This window comes from Pteronotus mesoamericanus, unplaced genomic scaffold (genome assembly GCF_021234165.1).
Source record: "Pteronotus mesoamericanus isolate MK-2021 breed Mesoamerican mustached bat unplaced genomic scaffold, CSHL_Meso_final scaffold_128, whole genome shotgun sequence".
In the NCBI taxonomy this organism is placed as follows: domain Eukaryota; kingdom Metazoa; phylum Chordata; class Mammalia; order Chiroptera; family Mormoopidae; genus Pteronotus; species Pteronotus mesoamericanus.
Window position 1 is genome coordinate 1,136,277 of NW_026555305.1, and position 14,763 is coordinate 1,151,039.

Sequence of the window (14,763 nt, forward strand, 5' to 3'; positions counted from 1 at the left end):
GAATGACCGGTTCACAGCTGTGGGCGAAGCCGGGGCACTGGCTTGGGCCGAAACCGGATACGCCGGGCCAGGGCGCTCGAGCTGGGGGCCTCAGGGCTCCGGCACCGTCGTGGGCCGTCGCGGGAGAGGATCTGGCTCCACACCCGCCCGGCAGCGTAGGATCCTGCGAGGTTGATGGGCTCGTGTGGCAAGGCCTCCTCCGGGCAAGAGACTTGGCCTCTCTTGCTTTTTCGGCGACTCTTCCGGGAACCTCTAGACCGCCGTCCCGGCGTCCCCTTCGGGCCTCAGGCCTGCGCTGGATCCAGCCGCTGGGAAGTCGGGCGTTCGCCGTGGACCTCACAGTCTGGCTCCCCTTACCGCCTCCTTGCGGCGGGGCTGTTTCTCCGCCAAGCCCACCCAAAGACCGCCAGCCTCACCGCCGGGGTCTTTTAAAAAGTGAGAAGAATCGGAACCTTCCAGGAACATCTGCCGAAGCCGCAGGCTGCCCGCTAGTATTTCCTCTGCGCTTGGAATTACTGTTGATTTCAATGGGAGGAAGCTGTGAGGCGCGTAGCACCGTGTCTAGGAAATGGCCAACCCCTTGTTGGAATAGCCAGTCTCCCCTGACGTGTAATTTTACGGACGCTAAGACTTAAACCATTGTGAAGGCACAGCTCGGCGTTTCTTAGCACATTTGTGCAGCCCTCACTGCCATCCGGTTTTGGAACGTTCTCATCACCCTTCCAAAATTCCCTCAAGCCCATTTGCAGTTGTGATGGCTCCCAATCCCAAGCAACCACCACTGTTAAGAGGAGAAAAAAAAAATTGATTAAACTTAAAAAAATTTAAATCCTCACCCTAAGATATGTTTATTTATTTCAAAGAGAGAGAGGAAGGGGGAAGAGAGAAACATTGATTGGTACTGGCAGGAGATAGGACCTGCAACCTGGATATGTGCCCTGACGGGGGAGGAACCCACAACCTTGACCTATCGAGAGGATGCTCTAACCAACTGAGCTAACTGGCCAGGGCACCACCAATCTGTTTTATGTTCCCTTTAGCATTTCCTTTTCTGGACATTTCATGAAAATGGACTAGTAACATGTAATGTTTTGCAGCTGGATTCCTGCAGTTACCATCATGCATTTGAGGTTCACGTATGTTGTGGCATTTTTACCAGGAGTTAGGTCCCACCTCTTTTGAAGGATGATAGTGTAGGTTCAGAACTGCTCTGCTGGGAGTTTAGATGAATTGTGAAGACTGTGGACTGTGTTCCGGAGGAATGCTTTGGCTTGGTTTTACCAATTTTTGTTTTCCCTAGATCCAGCATGGTGAAATAGAATTTTCAGACTTACTACCATAGAATCCTGTTAAGGAGGCTGACTGTTTACTGCCTGGCTTCAGGCTTTGGATCCAGATCCTCACACTTGCTGGTTGTGAGACTTTGGACAAGCCTTCAACTTTTCTGTCTCAGTTTCCAGGGGATAATTGTTGCTAGGTTGGATGAGTTACTGCATGGAAAGTCTTAGAATAGTGCCTGGCACATAGTCCAGCTAAATGTTAGGTATCATTATGTTACAGAGATTCCTTTTGGGGACAGACAGGTTGATGGGTTAAGAGATGGGTGCTAGTGCAACCCACAGGGCTAGAGTATAAAATGTTGTTGAGAAGCTTGTCTTCTGTTTTTTGGGGTTGTTTTTTTTTTTGACTTAGATCAGTTTGTGGCACATAATTATTTGCTCCCCAGGAATTGATAGGAAGCTGACAGCCCCCACCCCAAGAATATTTTGATAGTTTTGGTACTTCGTATTTTCTCAGGAAATTATGCATTTCCTTAATATTTGCAGATTCATTAGGTTAAAATTAAATGGTGTGTTGTTAAGAATCTAGTCTCTGAGGGCAGAAACAAGGGTTAGAGGCCTGAGCTCTTACCAACTTTAGTGCTTTGAGCAATGTGCTTAACCTCCTGAGACCCCAATTTCATCCACAGAATTGGGTGCCTATTACCTTCCCTCATTGTCAAGAGGATTAAGTGGAAATCTTTTACTTAGTGCAGCACCTGGCAGCATAGGGAAAGTTCCATAATTCTCAGCTGTTATTTTCATTATATAGAGTTCTTGCCAATTAAAACAGCTTAGGGATTGTAAACCTCTGTGAGCCAGTTAACTAAAAGGAACTGGGAAGCCCTCCACTGTTTTCTAGGCTTTGGAACACATTGTAGAACAGAGAAATTATTTGTTCCTTGAAAGTGGGAAGGAAGTTTCCATTTCTACTCCAGTCACCCTTTAAAGCCATGCTTTCTCTAGCTTTTGGGGGTACTTCTTTAAAAAGAAGATTTTATTTTCAGAGCGAGGGAAACATTGATGTGCATGGAGACCTGGCCCGAACAAGGCATGTGCCCTGACTGGGACTAGAACCCATGACCTTTCAGTTTGCAAGCTGGTGCTCAATCCACTGAGCCGCACCAGCCAGGGCAGGGGGGTACTTTTTATATACTCCCCTTCCATTTCACTAAGAGTTTTAAATTTAATACTAAATAACGGGTCAGTAAACCTTTTCTGTAAAGGGCCAAAGAGTAAATATTTCAGGCTTTGTGGGATATATGACATCTGTAGAAATTATTTAGCTGTTGTAATGTGAAAGCAGTATAGATAGAATAATGGTGTGATTTGTCCAATGAAACTTTACTTACAGACACTGAAATTTGGCTTTCACGTAATTTTTGTCATGAAAATATTTTTTTTTCAGTTATTTAACCACTTTTAATTCAATCTTTTTGCATGTGGACTCTACAAACACAGACAGCAGGTGGGGTTTGGCCTGCAGGCTGTAGTTTGCTGGCCTCTGTCATAGAATTTCATGACATCGTGACTAGCAGTGTGATATAGAGTCAGAAAAATTGGTTCTGATAGGTATTAACTGGAGGTATTTGGGCAAGTTTCCCAGCACTCTGAACTTCCTGTTCTTCATCTAGCAAACAGGCATTATATTAACATACCTCCCTCCTTAGCTTGTTAGTTTGAGATAATATATGTGAAAGGTCTTGCATACCGTTAGGAATCTAGTGAATTATGTACGAGCTATGTCAATTCTCTTTTGAGAGTTAGTCAAACTGAGTAAGTGCTAGAGGGTGGAAATGGAGGACCTGGGTTTGTTACTATTTATGTGATTTTGGGCTGGTCACCCAACTTCTCTCTGCCTCTCTTTTCTCATCCCTAAAATAGGGATTATAATAGTACCCACTTCAGACAGTTGTCTTGAAGATTAAACAAGCTAATACTTTGTAAAGTGCTTAGGAAAATTTCTGGCACATGTAAGTTTTTAATATTAGTTATTATTTTACAATAATAATATATTTGGGGTTGAAACCCCTGTGCCATATCGTTAAAATGAAAGACTTTTGTCCCTTCACTGAAGTGGTACAATTTATAAAGCAAAGGAATTATTTGTTCCTTGGAAGTATGAAGAAAATTGCCCGTAAATGGCACAGGCTTAGAACACTTCTTTAAGAAAGCACTCCCTTGATATTTGCCAAGTTTTTATTATCTAACTTCCTTTCAAGAATGATCCATTTCATTATGGCTTTCAAATTTAATAGCCTAGAAATTTACCCAGTGGTGGTTGAGAGCTCAGATGTCTGACAGATTTGGGTTTGATTCCTGCCTTACCACCTACTGGCATGTAACCTGGGACAAGACGCTAACCTCTCTGGCTCGCCTCTGATCTATAAAACTTGGATAATTATAGTATCTACCTCATAGATTGTTATGAGGATCAAACATAATGCACATAAAGTGCTTGGTGCCAGACCTGGTCGGTTGTAAAAGTTTAATAAATGAAAGCTATTTTATTGTCCTCCAGGGTACTCTTAAAGTGAGACCCATTGGAGATTGAAAACCATTTGCTATGTTCTTATACATGGTCAGCCTTCCTTCTTATTCTAGCTTTAGATGCTTAATAGTATTATAGGAATGGTTTGTCCTTAGAAGATTGCCCTCATAAGTCCATGAGTCATCAGTTTATGTTTTCTCAAGAAATGGAACCCTTAATAATTTTCATGGTATTTGTATAGGATTGTGTTGGGAAGTACATAGTAAGCAGTGTAGACAGAAAAAGCTATCTTTGAATCCTGGCTTTCTCAACCAGTTAGATTACGACCTTGAGTAGATGACATCTTCTCTTAGCTGCAGGTTTCTCATCTATAAAATCAGTATGTTAGTTACATTTTTATCAGATTACTGGGAGAACTCATCAAGATATAGATATATATATATTTTATAACTACTTTATCCAGATATAATTCATGTACAATACTATTCCCCCCTTTACAGTGTACAGGTGTTTAGTATATTTATAGAGTTGTGCAACCGTTACCACAATCAATTTTGAACACTTTCTTTATCCTAAAAAGAAACCCTCACTCTCTCTTTCCCTCTCCCCCTAGCCCAGGGCAGCCAGTAATCTACTTCCTGCCTCTACAAGTTTTGCTTACTCTGGACATTTCATGTAAATGGAAGCATACAATAGGTGGGCTTTTATGACCGGCTCCTTTTCACTTAGCATAATGTTTTCAAAGTTCACCAGTGCTGTAGTGTGTATCAGTGCTTCATGCTTTTTTACTGCCAAATATTCTGTTATACGCATAGACCACATTTGGTTTATTCATTTATCAGCTGATGGGCATTTCCACTCTTTGGCTATTGTGATAGTGCTGCTGTGAACATTCATGTACTAGTTTGTGTGTGGGCATATGTTTTCATTTCACCTAGAAATGGGATTGCTGGATCCTGTGGTAACTCTATGTAACCTTTTAAGGAACTGCCAGAATGTTTTCCAAGTGGAACCCACATAGTATGTTTTTTGTATTTTGGTTTTTTATCCTCACCCGAGGACATTTTTTCATTGCTTTTTAGAGATCCAGGAAGGGAGAGAGAAACAATTGATATGAGAGAGAAGCGTCAGTTGGCTGCCTTCCCCTATGTGCCTGCACTGGGGATGGAACCCACAACCCAGGCATGTGCCCTGACCGGAAATTGAAACTGCAACCGAGAGGTTGTGGGACGACACTCTAACTACCTGAGCCACAATGGCCGGGGCTGACCCCAGATTGTTTTTAAAGCACTAACCCAGCATCTGACACAGAGCAAGTGCCTCACATAACATAGGCTTTCTGGCAACACATACTCATTGTAAGAAGTATGTTCTTGAAAGCCACTCTTCAAATTTAGTTAAATGAATTGGCAAGCCTTCTGTCTTTTAATGCCCTGGAAAAATTTGTGCAGACTAATTCTACCTCCTTTGGGCATTTGAAGGACACTTCCAGTCCAACTGAAATTTCAGATAGTTTCTGCTTCCCTGGGAAAGGCTTTCTCTAATTTGTTAGCATAGGACCATGTAGCAAGGGTGAAGAGTCTGACCTCTGGAGTCATTTACTAGGTAGCCAAGTAGGCAAGGAAGTTTGAGGGCAATCCCATGAGCTTCAGTTTCCTTCTGTGTAAAACCAGGGATGAGGACAACTGTCTTATGCATTGTGAGGATAAACTGCAAATGCATGCGATGCTTGATGCATTATCTGGCACACAGGAAGTACTCAAGAAATACTAGTCTTTAATCTCATAGAGCTTGTGCAGTTGAAAACCCCTGTGCTAGGCCTATTGAAACGTACTGGAGAGTCTTATCTTAACACAGGAATTCTCCATAGGATTTTTTCTAATTTTTCTTCCTATTCCTTGGTAGTCAGATTTGGTCATTTTTATTTTCCTTGATAATGTTCCTTTTCATTAAAATTTTCATATGTTTAAAGTGTTATTTAATATTAACATGTTTGCTTTAACTTTTAATAGGTAATATATTTGTGTGGTTCAAAATTTCAAAAGGAGAAGAGGGTATACAGTGAAAACTTCCCACATTCATCTCTTAGCCACCAGTTTCCCTTCCTTTGGATAACCAGCGTCACTACTTTGGTGAATAATCTTTCTACAGTTCTTCCATGTCTAGAATAACAATAAATAAAAATAAAAAGAAAGTTATTTCATGCCTACTGAAGCAAATATCCATATGTGCATGTTTCTCTTTTTATTTAACAAATGAAGCAGACATTGTTCAGTGTTTAGCACCTTGGCTTTTCACTTACCAATGTTATCTTGGAGATCATTCCATGATATATATTTTTTAATTTTTAAAAATATTTATTGGTTTTGGAGAGAAACGTCGATGTGAGAGGAGAACACCGATTGATTGCCTCCCATATGTACCCTGACCAGGAACTGAACCCACGACTTCTTGGTGCATGGGAGGATGCTCCAACCACACTGGCCAGGACCCAGAAGATATTTCTTATTCTTGCATGTGGCTGTGGAATTTTCAATTATATGGAATTTGTAAAATCTGTTTGTAAGAGCATCCAGGAACTCTCCTATCTCCAGCTGTTTTTCTGCTTTGGATTCATGCTTGACTTTTATATCAATGATTATCTTTGGTTCTCTTTAGAGTTATCTCCCCTGTGAGCCTTTGAGAAAAGCAAACAGATAAGAAGGGTGTTTTCTCCGGTCCTGATGAGCTGCCTTGTGGAAGCCAAATCTCCTCTCCTTATCTCTCTAGTCACATCCTTAGCTGTTGACATTGTGAGTTTGTGTGGCAATCACACCCTTTTCAGACTTGAGTGAGATTTGAGTGCTGGTCACCCCTAGGGGGAATTGTTAATAGAGGTTGTGTCAGGGACTTGTAGTCCTTAAATGGCCTACAGGGCCCTGCGTGGTCTCCAGCCTTTGTCTTGTGCCACTCTGTATTCTGGCTCCTGGCTCTCCCTATGCCTCTGCCCCTGCTGCTAATTAGGCGGGGAATGCCCTCGTTCAACACCTGGTCCAGGTTAGACTCTCTTTCTGTACATGCATATAGCAGTCTATCTTCATCATATTGACTGCCACTCATATTATTTATTGTATGGTTATTTGATTGGCCTCACCTATGGACTTTATCGCTTGTGAGGGTAGAGACAGAGTCTCCTTTGTTTATCAGTGTATCCCTGGTGTCTGGATGTATTGTAGTTGATAGTCAATAGCTATTTATTGAATGGCCGAATACATGAGCATCTGCCATTTTGCTAGTTCAGGATGAGAGCTTTGTGGCTGGTAAACTAATGTGAGGAAAAAGTATATTAATAATCCTGCATGTTCTAAAAACGTATTTTGATCAGCGTGTGATAACTCGACTTCTGAATGTTTTTGCTTCCAACGAGAGAAGGTGCCCAGCGCTCTCTTGGACAGGGACATGTGAGTGGAACACTGGGTTGGGGAGCCTTCTCCCAGCATCCAGGAACTCTCATATTCTGAGCCTTCACACTGCCAAATAGTTGGCATAGTTCCCTTTTATAACATCTGGTTTGTGACAGAGTTGTCCTTTGCTTATTTTTAATTTTATATGTAATTAATTGCTTTTTGGGACTTCTAATTTTTCAGTTTAGGACCAGTTTTGGTGAAAGAGTTGATTGTTTTTAGTATGACTGTTTCTGTTGTCCTGAAATCCCTTGAGAGGGTTAACAAATAAAAGTAAGTTCACCCTTAAGGAAAATTGGTTAGATTTGAAATACTGAGGAACTATAGACAAATTTGTATGCTAAGATACTTACCTTCCCAGCACTGAATGTATACACAAGAGCCCTAAATACTGAAGAGCTGATTTCTTTATTTTGTAAAATAGTGTTTATTTTTATTTACTCACCTGAGGGTATGTTCATTGGTACGGGTGGGTGGGGGCAGAAAGAGATGAAAGAAAAATCAATGTGAGAGAGAAACATCAGTTGGCTGCCTCCCATACGCACCCCGACTGGGGATCAAACCCACAACCTAGGTAGTGCCCTGACTGGGAATCCAACCTGTGATCTTTTTTGGTGTATGAGACAATGCTCCAACCAACTGACCCACCCAGCCAGGGCAAAGTAGTGTTTATTTTAAACTAACTATTCATGTAACAAACCAGCTCTGTGCAAAGGACTTATAGAGTTAGAACTCTAGCAGATACCTTTTTAGATTCCCCGCTTAACATCTTCACTTGCATGTTTATAAGCATTTCAAATGGAACATACCCAAAAGAGTGCTCTTGATGTGATGCTCTTTCCCTGCCCAAATTTGTTACTCAGAGACTCCCTGAATAACACTTCCCTCTCTCTGCCCAGTTGCCCAAACCAAAAGTCCACTGTCTTTCTTCGTTGGGACAGCTGCCTCCCCACTGGTCTTCCTGCCTCCTGTCTGCCCCCCAGTTCTCCACCGAGCAACATGAGTCATCTTAGAGTAGATGATGTCAGACCTTATTGGAAGTCTTTAATGGCTCCCCGTCACATTTAGAATTAAATTTAAGACCGTTATCTTGGCCTATACTTTCTAAATACCTGGCACTTACATACCTGTACACTCTCATTTTATTTTACACCAGTTCTTGTTATTCCCCAGTCATTCTGGCATCTTTTCTATTTTTTTTCTTGAATGGTCTTTGTATGTTGCTCTTTTCTCTTTAGAATGTTCTTTTCCTTGTTCTTCCTTGTTCAAGGAAAGAAAGAATGTTCTTTCCTTGAAAGAGCCATGACTGGCTCTTTCTCACAATTTAGTCTTAGCTCCTTTTCCTCAGAGAAGCCTTTGCTGACTTCTCTAGGTACCTACCATATAAGCACAACTCTCCTCATTTCAGCATCTGTTGTTTTTCTTTTTTCTTCAGAGCCCTCACCACAATTTTTTTTTTATCCTCACCTGAGGAAATTTTTTCATTGCTTTTAGAGAAAGAGAGGAAGGGAGGGAGGGAGAGACAGAGAGAAACATCGACATGAAAGAGAAACATGAATTGGTTGCCTCCTGTACCAGCCCCAACCTGAGAGTTAACCTGTAACTTAGGTATGTACCCTGACCAGAAATCAAAACCGCAATCTTGGTGTACAGAACAAATGTTCCAACCAACTGACCCACCAGGCTAGGGCCGTCACCATAGTTTTTGAAGGTTTATTTTGTCAACTTACTGTATCAACCTTCCCAGCTGGACCGAAGCTTCAGCCTTGGGCAGGGGCCATTTCAGTTTCATTCACCATGAACTGTGCCTAGCATGGGGCCTTGCGTATAGCAGGCGTGCAAATATTTGCTGAAAGAATGGGTGAAGAAGCATTTACTGAGAGTCTTCTGTGCACTAAGCTCTGAGTTAATCCATGGGTTCATACTACCCAGATAGTTTGATTTATAAAAGGGAGGTTTTAAAAAATATCAGATAGATAAAATAACAGGGGGCATATCATTTGGCTATAATGCAATTTAATCAGAAATCTACAATCAAAAACTTTTTCAAACAACTTGGAAATTATTTAAATACATTTCTAATGTTACTAAGAGGAAACCTAATGGAAACAACATACTCCAGTTTGAAAAACAATGGAATATATGGATGTGAATCAAGTGGTACTTAGAAGGAAGGCCATAGCCTTAAATATATCTGTTAAAAATGAAGAAATGTTAAAAGTTAATGAGCTAAATATACAACTCAAGATGCTAGGAAAAGAAATCCAAATAAGTAGAAGGAAGCAAATAATAAAAATTAGTTCAATGGAAAGAAGAAAGAATATGGTCCAAAGAGCAAAAGTCACTTTAAAAGACATAAAATTATCAAGTCTTTAGCAAAAGTGATGAAGAAAACAAGAATAAATGACATTAATAGATAAGAGCACATAATTACCAATGAAGAAATTAAAAATCAAAAGGAAACTATAACTAATTACATGCTAATAAATTTCAGTGAAATGGACAGCTTAAAAATATAAACGACCAAAGTTGACTCAAGGCAAAGTAGAAATATAAGTCTACGATTAAGGAAATTAAGTTCAAAGTATTCCATGCACAAAGACATCAGATTTAGATAATTTTACAGTGAGTTACACTAAATTTTAAAACAGATTCTCTTTTTTTTCTTTAAACTGTTGTGGAAAATATAAGCAGTATAGTAGCAATCCAAACCATTTCATGAGACTCGTTCTGTATAACCTTGATACTGAAACCCGATGAGCATATTATAATAAAGAACTTAGATGTAAAAACAAAAAGTGAAATGTAACCCAGTAGTATCCAGCTGCATGTGTGTGTAAATCAGACCCTCATAATCTCAGTCAAGTAAGGTTGAGGAATGTGAACATGTTTTAACATCAGAAAATTTGCCTTAATTCCTGATGTTAGCAGATTATATAAAATAATAAAGTATAATTTTCCCAATAGATGTAGAAAAGACATTTATAAAATTATAAAATTTTAGAAAACTATAACTTAAGTGGATTTCCTTAACCCCGATAAAGAGGCTCTACAAAAAAGCTTGTTGTGAACCTTTTTACTTGATGGTAAACAATAAGTATCCCCTTTCTTTCTTTTTAATGTTTCAATTCTCTTGAATGATACATTGAAATTATTTGCTATAAATGTGGGCTGCTTCATAAGGGAATCTATTATGCAATATTGAATCTTTTTTGCCTATCATCCATAGATATCATTTTCTCTCTAATTCTTTTGAACTTACTCATTTCCATTTTCTTTTGCTTACTTTTCTTAGTCCTGTCCTTTGTCTTTCACTATGTTTTTATCAGTCTCTTTATTCCTTTGTGACACTTCTGATTTTGCTTTCATTTCTTGATTTTTTTTAAAAAAGATTTTATTAATTTACTTTTTAGAAAGAGGGAAAGGGAGGGAGAAAAAGAGAGAAAGGAAAGAAACATCAATGTACGAGAGATACATTGATCGGTTGCCTCTTGTACACCCCCAACTGGGGAACCCTGCTTGGGAATGGAACCTGGCGACCTTCTGGTTTGCAGGCCGACGCTCAGTCCACTTGAGACTTCATATTGCCCCAAGATCCTACCCAATGCATTATGATAATGAAATGAGGTATGACTGTCAAATCAAGTAAAAAACTCAGTAGTAAAGATGTTAAGATTGTTTTTAAATCCAGGAAAATCTATGAATTATTAGAATTAACACAAGAGGTCAGCAAGTTCATTGGATATGGGGCACCAGTTGTGGTAGCCCCAAATCTCACAATTGTTCCTGTTTCTCTTTTGCCTACCACCAATATCCAGTTCATCAGCATTTAAAAATAATAGCAGGTAATTCTTCTCCAAAACTCATTACCCAAGATGTATCATGAGAAAATATTAAACTAAAATGAAAGACATTCTACAAAATACTAGGCTAGTACTCCTCAAAGCTGCTGACATCATGAAAAACAAGGAAATACTGAGAAGCTCTCAAATCCCAGAACTGCCTAAGGAGTTGTAACAACCACATGTAATGTGTTATCCTTAGGACAGAAGGAAGGCGTTTATGGAAAAATGGGTGAAATCCAAATAAAGTCTAAGTTTGACCAGTAGTTTTAAACCAATATTAACTTCTTCATTTTGACAATATACCAAGGTTATATAATGATGTTAATAGGAAACTGAGTAAGGAACCTTTGTAAAATCTTCGCAAGTTTTCTGTAAATCTGCAATTATTCCAAAAAATATTTTAAAAAGCTATACCACTGCCATAACCTGAAAATAACCAATTATGTAATAAGAAAAAAGTCTTCCTACAATCAAATAGGATGCTTGTCGGGGGAGGGGGACAAGAAAAAACTACAGTCTGTTGTTGATGGCTGTAGAAGACATGAGTAAGTGGGTGGGTAGCATAGACCATAGTCAAAGGAGGAGACCTTTATATAACATTTTCAGTTTTCTCTAAATCGCTCTATGGACATAATAAAACATCAGTCAAAATCCCAATAGGCTAGTTCATCAAGCTGGACAAGATAATCTAAAAGTTGTTTCAAGATAGAGGGCTAAGAATAGCCAAAGACGTTTTTGAAAAGGTAGGGCGGTTGCCCTTTCAGATATCAAAATAATGTAAACCTATAATAATAATGAATGTGGTATGTTAACGCACAGAGAGAGAGTAGACCAGTGAGACAGACTTGAGAATTTTGGAACAGGCCCGTTCATATGCAGAAACACATGTCAGGAGAAAAATTAGATCCCTACCAGGGAACACATAAAGGTAAACATAAAAAAAAACAGAAACAAAAAACTAACAGAATATCTTCATGACTTCAGTGTGGGGAGGGATTTCTTACGGTATGAAAAGGTGGTTAAATTTTACAGCGCCAATACTTAACCACTCTTCCATGACTCTAAAAGATACTGATGGCTCCTCTTCTAACCTTCTGCGTTGTATGGATTTTAGACACATATCTAAGTGTGACTGGGGTAGGGGGCAGGAGGTAATTCAAGATCGCCCTGAATGCTTTGTAGAGACTGTTGGAGGGAAGGGTTTGGAGTGGAAGCAGGAGGTTTAAGTGAGTGGGTGATGAGTACTGTTGTGCAGAGGGAAAACCTGGAATGAACCTGGGATGTGGCTGCAGTGTCGAGTCAGCAGGACTTGCTGATGACCTGGATATTGGTGGTAGGCAAAAGAGAAACAGGAACAATTGTGAGATTTGGGGCTACCACAACGGGTGCTATTTACAGAAATGGAGAAAAGAGAAATTATAGTTTGTTTTAAATGCTTCGAGTTGACAGGTGGGGCATTCTACCTGTTAAGCAGTTTGGATGTATGAGATTGGGCTTCTGTGGCCAGTTTGGTGGCAGAAGATAGAAATTTGAGAGCTAGTGTCATGCAGGTGGTATTTGAACCATGCGACCAGGTGAGACTGCTCTCCAGGGAGTGGATGTTGATGGAGGAGCCTAGTGACTGAGTTCCTGGCATTGAGAGGTCAGCTGAGATGCCAGAGCAGAGGCGGTGGACATGGAGGAGAACCAGGGCCAAGTAGTATCACTGAGAATAAGATAGTATGGGTTTGTGTTATTGTTTGTTTGTTTGTTTGGAAGAAGATGTTGAATGTTACTGAAAGATCAAGATGAGATTATGACCAAATTTTCCCCACCTCATAGAGAATTGTTGGAACTGACAAATGTGGAAGGGATGGAGGCCCCATATGGCACAGCGGGGAGGGAATGTACTGTAAGGCTGTTGAGTCAGTGACAGAAGACTTTTATATGAAGAAGGTTTTTATTTGGGGGCAGGGGAGTAGTGCTGAGAAAAAGGGATAGTAGCTAGAGGAGCCCTTAAAGCATGTAGTATCTGATGGGAATGAATGCTCCAGGATCCAGAGAATTCTGCAGATAGAGAACTTTGAAAAGGAGAGGAAGTGGAGTCTACAGAATGTGTTAAAATCACCTCAAAATCACAGCCAGACATTGTTAGTATCACCCAGGGAGTGCCAAACACACACCTCTGCAGGACCCTGGGCATCCACAGTGGTTGACAGCTCCCCAGGTTACCCTGATGTGTAGCCAGGTTTGAAAACCTCTGACCTAAGGGTAGCGCCACAGGCACTTTTAGGGGCGCCTTTAGGATTTCTGTGGTGAGAAGAGACTGTTGAAGACTTGAGTTTAAAACCCCACCCCAGCCCAAGCTAGGAGATTCTTCATGTAGCAAAAAACTACTGATTTATATTTATACTTTTTAAGTGTAATTTTTATTTTAGACTTAAAACTTACTAAACATAAATTGTAATTTCGTAACCTGCTTTTTGTAATTAACTGTATTTTATGAATTTTTCCTTTAAAATTAAAATCATTTTAATTGGCCATATAAAATTGCAATGTATGGATTTACGAGACTACAATTTAATTTCTCTGCAGAGCACATTTTTTTTAGTAAAATGCCCCATGAATGCACTTGCATATAATCTTTTGCGCATCTTTACTTATTTCCTTTGCTCTAGTTCTTTGAGAGTGAATAACTGGATCAGAGGCTACATTAATGAGCTTTTTATAATTCATTAATTTTACTACCAGGAAAAAATAAAACATATATCTGGCAGGGACATTCAGACAGTATGGGTTGGAGGAGGGAAAAACCCCTCCTTCATCCTCTTCCCCCCCATCCCTCTTCTCTAGAAGTGGCTAGTTAACAATTTCTTGTATACTTTTCCAGATTTACCTGCATAGATGTTCATTCTTAACAAACAAATGAAAACAGTTACTAGTTTATTTCTACAAACTTCACCAGCTTGTATATTTCACTAACTGTACTACAGAGTTACTGATCTTTATTAGCTCTACCTCGCCATTGTCCTGAGTTAATGAGACTTCCCCGTGTCACCTGCCAGTCTCTCACTGTGTCCTACAAGGCGCGGCCGAGCGCGGAGAGGCTCCTGTGCACCGCACTTGCTGGGTCCCGGTTTAGCATTTCTGTAAGAGTCTTGGTCGGGGTTTTTGTCCCTCAGTCTGTTAGCCATTAGCGTTTTCCTGTGGATTGCCAGTTTCCTCCTCTTTTGCCCATTTTTCTGGCTCGGTGTGGTCTTCCTGTTACTAGTTTCCAAGAGCTCTTCATTTGTTAACAAGTGAGCCCCATGTCTCGTGTGTGTCCCTGGCGGAGAAGTCTCGTCTCCTGCTTTCTTGTCTTTACAACTCAGCATACATGTTTTTGCCCGTCGGATTTTAAATTTTTAGACAAATGTACTTTCCCCCCCATGTTCTCCAGCAGTTCTGCACTTTGGAGCCGTGAGTGGGCTTTTCTCCGCACTCCCCCGCCTTTTTTTGTTTGTGTTCGTACAGCCCCTCCACCCACCCCTTTTTTCAGACCCCTCTTTGGGGCCCCTCGCGTGGGCTGCGTTGACGTCAACCTTGGGCACTGGCGCCAAGCGGTCTCCACAGCAACTGTGTTCTGATTGGTAGGGTTGGGGGGCATGGTTGGGGGGCGAACCCAGGGTGGCGCGCGGCCGCTGATT